Here is an 8,204-nt window from a genome sequence, read left to right as displayed (position 1 = left end):
ATCTGTTGTGCTTTAGAGCAGGTTAAATCATTATTGAGGACAAGTGAAATGATTCACGCAAACCTGAATTTGCACAGAAACTTACTCTTTGCAAGAAAATTTGGGAAACAACTTGCATTTCTCTTCCAGTGAAATCTTATATTAATATTTAAATATATGGTGTTGAGCCACCACACGTGTACTGGTAGTGGATCCCCACTGTATCCATTATGATGACAGCCTTGATGAACACAATCCTAAAGCTGCATTGGAAGTAAAAAAAAAAACCAAACTGAAATCTCCAAGAACGTGTGTATTGTTTTAGTGTGGCTGCTAGGTAATGGTGGCTTAATATGTAGGCCTACTGAATTTCCCTACAATAATGTGCAGTATGGTTCAGTTTTGGCCCATCTTTGTGTAAAAAACATGTAGCAATTCATCTTTTTAAGAAAACACACTACACCCCTCTGAGGTGAAGTGAATGAACAGCATAAATAGAATTGATTTTACTAACACGTAGACGATTACTTGTATCACGCAACTGTGCAAGGGAGTACTCTTTATTTACCGCCCCTAGAAACCTTTAAACCCCCCCAAAAGTTAATTTTATTGAATTTTGTGTTTCTCAATTGTGAAATCCCCTGTGAAATGAATTTAGTGTCAGTTTTATGAAACTGTATGTGAATCAAAACCTGTTTTACTTATCACTAATCATTGTATAATAATGACTTTTAATTTGGTTTTCAGAGACACCACTTTACTAATTTTTCTTTTTATTTACTATTTATGTACAATTAATGCACTCCTACAGGAGCGTGTAAAGAGCCTACTTTTATTAATAGGTTTATGGCTGAAGAGATAGCATTATTGAATTTCCATTCATAAAACCTGAAAGAGGTTTAATCTTTTCAACAGGTGTGAGATTGCAGGTTACTGTTAACGCTCACTTAAAAACAAAATGACAATTCCTTCAGCATACCTGACACACTCATTTAGGAATATCTTACTGCTCTCTTTTACTATTATAATATACGAACATAACAAATAAATCAAACAAGCAAACCATCTTAATAATAATTGTAGTCTATCACAGCAGTGCAGTACACAAGGCAGGGAACAGCCACAGAGTGGCTTCCAGTCCATTGCAAGTGCCACTAATGCGCACACCTACACACCAAGGGACAATCTGAAATTGCCAGGTAATGTAACAAAGCATATCTTTGGGGATGTAGGACAGAAAACTAAAGTAGCTTGACGAAAATCCACGTAGACGTAGGAAGAACATGCAGGCTCCACACAAGTGACAATAGGATGTGGGATTCAAATCCAGGACACTTCATCTGTAAAACTGCAGTGCTCAAAACTTTACATTTCCGAACACATACTGTATGAAAAAGTGAGAATTAACTTAGATACATGATTACTGTGATTAATACAAGAAACACAACTTGCACATCAAATTTTTAAGTGGCTTTAATCACATTTATGTTAACTATTCACCTGTCCTTACTTTACTTATCTGCCTGCCTTTGATTGCTTTTGCTTATTAATATATATATATATATATTTAGTTTTTTCATTACTATTTTATCACCACAACTATTGGCATCTTTTTATTATTTTGCTTTTAGTCCAAACCCATCTTTCTGAAATGTTTTTATAATACTCTACATTTTTGAGCAAACCTTGGTTAATATTTAATAAGCAATTAAATATATGATTTATTTAATATCATTAATATTTCATGACAATACTTAATAATATCTCTTGTGATTTTCTATCTTCTCCTTTTTCCTGTTCTTTTCTTTCTGTTTTCTTATATCTCTTTCAAACACAGGGGAAAATATCATACGAATGTTTATGACTCTACTAAATTTTAATTTAATACTAACTACTCTTGTTTTTTTGTTTTTTATTATTCTATTATTTTTTAATTTTTTGATCCTTTGTTTTACTAGGAGTATATAAAATGATTAATAAGTATTGATATTTCAACAACTTATTTTTTCACTATTCTGTGTGTCTGAGCATGCCATGCTTTTTTTCACTTCTCTGCAGACCAGTTACGGGAAGACCCGCCTGGCTCCGATGATGCCACTTCCGGCCCTGGCTCCACAGTTGATGTCACTTCCGGCCCATGGGTCCAATGATGCTACTTCCAGTTCCGGCCCCACTGATGACGTCACTTCCTCTGCTCTCCTTTAAAGCAGCCATCTTTGTGCTGTCAAGTCAGTTCGGTTGTGGACCCCAGTGTGTACACATCTGTACATTATTAATTTCCATTTTTGCAGCCAGGAACAATATACGGGTGGCTGCCCCAAACTTTTTTGTGGCTCTTTTTGTCTTGTTTATGACAATATATATCAATACAATTCTATATTGCTGATTAATTTAATTGAATGTATTGATGCTTTACAGTTACAATTACTTATTAACACTTTGAAATCACTTCAGTTTTATTTTATTTATTTTGGCTCAGAACCACCTCAATGGTATGAAAAAACTGTATGATATACTGTTCGACTCTTTTTGATATGTTTTTATGCAAAATGTCGAGTTTTTAGGGGTTCTGTTAAATTTTTGACCCTTTAGAAATTAAAGAGTAATCCATAGGGTGTCTTCAGCAGAAATGATCAGAAGGATTTGAACTTGTTCATGCCACGTCAACTGACCCCAGGGGGGTCAAAGTTACTCCTTTTCATAAAACTTAAAAAAAAAGAGATTCATAATGTAGGCATGTGTAGTGTCTCTAAAATAGTCTCCTAGAAAGTTAAAAACAAACAATGTCAAATATAAACATGCAGGGTTATGTTTGAGATTGTTACAAAGGGGGTGATTACAAATATGTTGTATTTTTAATCCTTTACTTGGAATCTAGCCTTCTATTGACCTCTATCAGAGGATGGAAAATGACAAATGTTTATTATAATAGTGAGTATTTAGATTTTAAACATTTAAATAGAACACATTTTAATATTTCAAATATTTGACACAACTATTCTTATTTATTATGTACTTCTACCTAATGAAATAAATCATTACATTTCTTACACTCCAAATTATGGCAGCTTACATTAATTCAAATTTTATGGATTTATACTTTTAGCAAATAAAACACTGTGTCATTTTTTACTACAATCTATATAAACAGATCCTTAAAATAATATGATCTTCTATAAGTATGTACATTACGTAGCATGGTAATTCAAAATTATATTAACTCTAATGAAGCACAACTACTCCAGTTAGAATGTAGAGGAGAAGTCACTTTAACACTTAGGAACCCAACTTAATTTTTCAACTTTAAAACAATATGAAATATGATGTGGCTTGATAAATTTTCATATATTTTAAATTTTATGAATTAGTTTATTATAAGCATTTAAATTGAAGAGGGGGCTGTAAACTAGCAAATTTACAGTTAGCATAATTGGCTAATTTTATTGTATGTGTAAAAGTAATTATAAAGCAAAACTACTTGCTTAACAATTAAGATTTTTTTGTTGGTATATAATTTTTCTTAAAATTAAATGTGTCTTTATTATGATATAAAAAAGGAAAACATTTGTGTGGCATTGAGCTTCCATTATAATGCATTAAAAGTGTGCAAACGATACGTGCGTCAGTGAACGTTATTTAAAGGCACTTTTTTACAGTATGTCCAACTGCACAACTTAGTGCTGTGTTACTGTATAGAGCTTGATGAATAATGATGGGAGTTGTAATTAAGCAAGAAAAAGCAGTCACATTTTAGACTATGGTAAACAGTTCTAAGAATTCCACTGAAACACTCAAAATGAGAGACAAAAGTAAAGCTAAAGAATGCTTCTGAAGAGCAGTGAGGGATATTCAGTTGTGCCTTACTCAGTTAATACAACCCCTTCTATTTTTATGCCATATCACCATCATAGGTTTTACAGGTAAAGTTTTATTAAGGAAGTTAGTGAGAGACTGGTTCACTGTGCATCTACCAAAGGAAAAAAATAAAAAAAACACATCTGCTGAAGGCTTTGTGATTTTTCAGCTTGGAAAAAACCTTTATCATTTTTAATGTTTATTAAAGTTGGATAAAGCACATTGAATGCCCCAGTGGCGAATGATTCTGCCTCACTGTTCCTGTGCCTGTGCCTGATTCAAAAAAATGGCAACTTTAAACTGGGCAAGCATGAATGACTGGGGTTGTGCATGACGGTGCCCTGTGATGGACTTTAGTCATGTTAAGAATTTGTCCCTTCACTGAACCAAGTGTTGCTAGTGTAAACTACCATCAATACTCTGAAGTATTATTCTAGTTTTTGCAGGGCATTCCGTCTTTATCTTCCTTCACTGTCTTGCTATCCATGCAGTGTCCGTAAAAGGACGTAAATCGAAGCCATGTGGAAAGTCAAGCCAAGCACAATCATTATTTTTCTCTACTAAAAATGAATCAGTCAATCAAGATATCCTATTAAAATAATGTTGGTGTTTTTTTGGTGTGTCGAAAGAGGGCAAATATCAGAACCTTCTGTACTAATAAAAAGGAGTCAGCCTCCAAGCTGTCTTTTGCTATCTACCTCTCTGGGCTTTCCTCTTATTGAGATGTGAAACATCTTTCTCTCTGAGTGCTCGCCATACCTGCCAGACAGGTCACACAATGACACTTTTCTTTTTAACATTTTTACCCTTGAAAAGAATAAGTACCCCCTTATACAAAAGTGCTTTGTCTCAAATCAAATATGCAATATATAAAATACTTGACATATTTCGCTCAGTTTAAATAGCAGACAGAGAAGCTTTGCCATTCCTTTAAATAAGCATAATGAGTCATTAAGATTAAATTGCTTTTGAAAGCAAAGATTTCAGCTGCCAAAACATCCATTTGTAAGTCCATCTTATTTAGAAATATAGCACAAAATGAAAATTTGGTTTAAGACTTGATACTCCATATTTTTGACAAACCACCAGCAATAATTTAATAGCTTATCCTGATGGACTGATTTATTGATTAGTTTATTGTATAATATTCCATCAAGATATGTTATTTTACAGAAAATACTGTTTGCTAAGAACATTTAAAGGAATAATGATCACAACTCTACCATGAGTCATTTAGGAAAATGTTGCAGTGTGAGGCACTGTGGGGTTGTTTTTCACACACTGACTGGCAGTAATAGTGAACTGCCTGAATGCTGACAGGGAATGTGGAGGATTTAGGTTTTTTCTTTTTTTTTCTTTCCATTTTCGAACTTGATTGACTTATCTCCTATGTGCAGGCAGCATAATTTAGAAGAAGGATGCCATGTTGGTATAGGTTCAAATCCTACTTAATGTTTGACTCTGACCCATTTTAAAGTGAAATTATAAGCATTGTTAAGTTGCTTACATTATGCAGCTATAAGTACTTTTGGGTGATATCAGAAAAAAATGATTGATAGATGATCCTTCTCAAATGTAACGGAATGAATGTTGTACAAACAAGTTAGAAAGTCAAACTATTTACTACTGCAACTCGGTAATGTCTGAGGCACTGAACTTTTACATGCTGTAAAAAAATGTAGAAAGAATTCAACTTCTATTGATCCATTAAAGAACCCATTTATCTAACTTCAGGGCCAAGGAGAAACATACATAAAATTAAACTTTCACAAATCTTAACACACTGTGGCAACAAAAACAATGTGAACCCTTCAGAATTACCTGGTTTTCTGCATTAATTGGACAAAAATGTGATCTGTGATCTTGTGATTTAAGTCACAAGTATTCAAGTCAAATCTAGTCAAGTTGGGGAGCATGCACTGGTACAGTGCATTGCCGCACCAACCACATGACGAAACAGCTTGGCATCCCAGTTGGCACCCCCCCTGGCAGACATGTGGTCCAGTCCCACCCCAAGGATTCTTTCCGGAGAGACACAGTAGCAAAGGAGTCCAGTCTTCATCTCAGGTCACTGGATAGCGTCCATGTCTCGCAACCATATAGCAAGTATTCACAAGTATTGATAAATCAAATATGCTTATACTAATAGCACACAAACAAATATAATCCTTCAAGAATTCACAGTCTGAGGTGAAAAAATAAGTGAACCTTGGATTTCATAACTAGTTGAACCTCGTTTGAAACCAATAACCTCTAACAAACTTGGCATTATTCAGGAGGAATTTTGGACCTTTCCTCATAACAGGACTGCTTCAGCTCAGCCATATTTGTAAGATATCTGGTGTGGATGGCTCTCTTAAAGTCATTCCATTATTTCTCTATTGGGTTAAGGTCTGATCTCATATGGACAACTGCATATTCTTCCTGAAAACTTAGCTTCCTCAAATCACAAAACATTTTTGCATTGGCATTGTGGAGTTTTAAGACTGTTTTTGACAAATTTCAGCCATACAGTGATTTTTTTCAGCTTCCTCTGTGGTGTCCCACCATGGGCACTATGCCTGTTTCAATGTTATGTTATTGTAGACTCAATAGCAGAGATGTTTACCTGTTCCACTGATTGTTTCAAGTCTTTAGCTGTTGCTCTGAAGTTCTATTTCACCTCACTGATTATTCTGTTACAGCTTTTGAGTCCTCTTGGATGGGGACCCATTTCTAGGAAGAACAGCCACAGCACTAAATCATCTGAACTTATATACAGTCTGACAAACTGTGAACTAACAAATATCTAAACCTATTTGAAACTACACTGTAAGCCTTTCTAGCTTTATGTAAATCAAAAATACTTGAACACAGAGCTTCAGAGATCTTTTTTTGTTAGGCATGTTTCACGTCAACAGATGCTTCTTGTAAATAGAAAACTCAAACATTTTTGAGAGTTTTTTAAAGGTCAATATTTTTCTAACCCACACCTGCTAGCTCAGTTGGTAGACCACGGGACTGTTAATCTTAGAATTGTGGGTTTGATTGCCACATTGAGCAACTGAGTCATGTTTCCTTCGTATGAAGTGGGTTATTCATCTGATAAGTCATTATGGAGATATGGCACTTTTTCATTGATGCTTTCCAGCAGAATTCTTTCAGCTTAAGAGTGAAACACATACTCAAAGACACCATTGAAAATTTAGGATTGAACGCCAGGAAGTATTTCTTTATTCAAAGAGTTATGGGAATCTGGAACAAACTACCAAGACGTAGTTGAAGCAGAAACCTTGACCACTTTTAGGCATTATCTGAATGAGAACCTGGGACATCTTTGCTATTATTTAAACAAACAAGTCTAATGGATTGAATGGTCTCCTCTCATTTTTCAATTTTTTTAAATGTACTTATGTTCTTTGTTCTATTTCATATGCTCTTGTGCTCACTGACTGGACTCTAGGTTTGCCATCTCCTGACTCCAATTACCTTTAGTTGAAGTCCATCAGCCTAGGAGTTCACATACTTTTTCTCCCCTCTATGAGTGGATGTTTAAATGTTGTATTGAATATATTCAAGAATGATACACTCATTAAATGTTATTAGTTAAAACAGATTGTGCTTGTTCTTTATTGTAACTTAGATGAAGATAAGAACATATTTGAAGACACAATTATATATAAACTAGCAAAATACCCGCGCTTCGCAGTGGTGAAATACTGCCTTGAAATTTTTATTAAGAAGAAAAGTAAACCTTTTTAAACTGAGGGAAAATATACCAATAATTATTTGTTAAGGATCTCTTTGTATGCCACGTTGTCAGTTTGGCCCTCCGGTTGTAATACAGTATGACCAAGTTGTGCGCTGAGCTTACTCTTGAGCATGCAACGTACAGTTGGCCATGTGAAAAGCAATCTTGCCTCAAATCTCACAGCTTGGATTGCTGCTGTCATAATCGGTTTGAGTTTCATGGTTTGTTTCAATTACGACAGTATTTGCAGGACTTGTTGTGTTGAAGTGACAATCGGCATCTGTCAAGCATTGTAAGCATACAACCGGTTTCATCGATAACTTTGCATCCAGCTTTTGAGAGATTAAACATCAAAGTGTCCACTACTGAAATTGTCACCTGTGAATCTAAGATGTTAAGAGGCACTGGCGGTTGTCCAAAGGTGTAAAATATTTGGCCATTTCGGTACACTTGAAAGCGACAACCGAACAATTCAGCAGCAGCCATCAACTCACATGCAGAACCATAGGTGAAGGGCTTAAGCATTTCACTCTTATAGTGCTCCTGTGTAGTATAATTATCTCCTGTACCGTCATCAGTCCACACCTTGAACCTGTCTCAGTCATTCAATACATAAGACACAATGTTTCTACAGATATCA

This window comes from Polypterus senegalus, chromosome 9 (genome assembly GCF_016835505.1).
Source record: "Polypterus senegalus isolate Bchr_013 chromosome 9, ASM1683550v1, whole genome shotgun sequence".
In the NCBI taxonomy this organism is placed as follows: Eukaryota; Metazoa; Chordata; class Cladistia; order Polypteriformes; family Polypteridae; genus Polypterus; species Polypterus senegalus.
Note: the sequence above shows the minus strand (reverse complement) of the source record.